Here is a 2,214-nt window from a genome sequence, read left to right on the forward strand (position 1 = left end):
AGGTGCCTTTGAGTCGATTCTGACTCATAGCGACAAAAGAACAAAACATCTCTAGTCCTGCACCATCCTTACAATCATTCCTATGTTTGAGTCCATTGCTGCCGCCACCATGTCAGTCCTTCTCAATGAGGATCTTCCCTTTTTTCACTAACCTCTCTACTTTGCCAAGCATGATGCCCTTTTACAGGTAGTAGTCTCTCCTGATGGACTCCTGTGTGGTGCTGTGGGTTAATGTGCTGAACTGTAAAGTCGGTTTGAACCATAAGGTAGGCTGTTCAAGCTCACCAGTCGTTCCTTGGAAACCCTGTACAGGGTCGCTATGGGTCAGAACTGACTCGATGGCTCTTAACAACAACAGTCTCTCCTGATAATATGACCAAAAAAAGTATGTGAGATGAAGTTTCACCATCCTTGCTTCAAAGGAATATTCTAGGTGTACCTCTTCCAAGACAGATATGTTCATTCTTCTGACAATTCATAGTCAATATTCTTCACCAGTACCTTGATTCAAATGCCTTTTTCAGTCTTCCTTATTCATTGTCACCTTTCGTATATATATGAGCTAATTGAAGATATTCAATACCTCCTGAAAGTTACAAACTGTATTAGAGCTGATAATGTTACTTCATTTAATCCTGAGGCAACCCAGCAAGGTAAATGATATTTTACAGAGGGTGAGGTTCTGAGAGGTGAGGAAACCTATGCAAGGTTGCCTAGCTATTAAGAGGCTGAGGTTGATTATACATCTACAGACATCAAATCTTCTTTCACCTAGATGTTGTAGGTTAGCAGTAAACACAGAGCACTCAGTGCATTGGCTTTTGGTTTGTGATTTTTAAAATGCAATAACAGATTAATCAAGTCAACAAAATGTGAGAAAGTATCTGTGCTGCAAATACTTTCTCCTCCTTCTTATCTTTCCACTAAAACTACAAAAACAATTCCCTCAAACTTGGACCCAAACCACATTTCTTAGAATCCTCTGAAATACTTAGCTCAGGTTTATGCCCTCTCTGAAAGACAAATTACTCTGTTATTGCCCCATCTATATGGAAATTAAAAGAATAGTGATGGTGTGCTTTATTTTTCTCCCTTTACTACATTCATATGATTTTTTCCTCATAAATATTAATTTTAATTTAAAAACAACAACACGATGACCATTTATTAATCTCTTGCTTATCCTGGTGTCCAAAAGTGGACTATCCTTTTCCCTGGTTGGTTAAAGCAGAAAAATAAGAGGATTACTTGGTACGTAGGAATTGTTTGCCTTGCCTGTTGGCCTGCTCTTCCTCAGTGTGCTACCAGTGATTTCTCACCAAGGCAGCCTCATTATTACTGGTCCAAATGCCAAACTTCTACTCTCAGCCATACTTTCTCTATAACAGTTGCTCTTTGTACAACCCATTCTTAGAATCTTAATCTTAAAGGTCACAAGAGATGACCTAGGACAATTCGAATGATCCCTTGGCTTTGCGAAATGTTGGAGACACACGCTTAGAAAGCCAGTAAACTTGTAGCCAAAACCAATGAATTTTTCTTCTATGAACCTGGCACAAGTTCTATTTGATACATAATAGGCACATTTATCAACTTTTTGAGGTAAAACCAATCAATTATTCTTGCATTAACCCTTAGAATCTGGCACAAGCTATTCTTGACACACAGTGTTGTTAATTGCCGTTGAGTCGGTTCTGACCTGTAATGACCCTTTATAAGGTTTCCAAGGAATGACTGGTGAACTCAAACTGCCAACCTTGAGATTCAGACGATTTTGTAATCTAGCGCATTAACCCATAACACCACACCAGGACTTCTTGACACATAGTTGTTGTTGTTGTTAAGTGCCATCGAGTCATAGTAGGCACTTGATTATTAACCAGTAAAAATTACAGCAGTTGAGTCATATGTCATCAGGGACACCAAAGCAAAAATACAATACCAGCTGAGGCCAGGGTATCCAATTTGTGAAACGGGGAAGAAGAACCTTTTTCAGGTTGTTGACTACTCAGTATTTTTCCCTGTATCATGGCTTGTATTCTGTGATAATTTTAGATTAGGGACATATAAATTTTTTCTGTTAAGGGTCAGATCATAAACATTCGAGGCTTTGTGGGCCAACCATATAAGGAAGCTTCAAAAACTTTGTGGAAAAATCCATTATCTTCATAGATCAATGGAACAGAATCAAGAATCCAGAAGTTTACCCATCTA

This window comes from Chrysochloris asiatica, unplaced genomic scaffold, assembly GCF_000296735.1.
Source record: "Chrysochloris asiatica unplaced genomic scaffold, ChrAsi1.0 scaffold00103, whole genome shotgun sequence".
Classification (NCBI taxonomy): Eukaryota; Metazoa; Chordata; class Mammalia; order Afrosoricida; family Chrysochloridae; genus Chrysochloris; species Chrysochloris asiatica.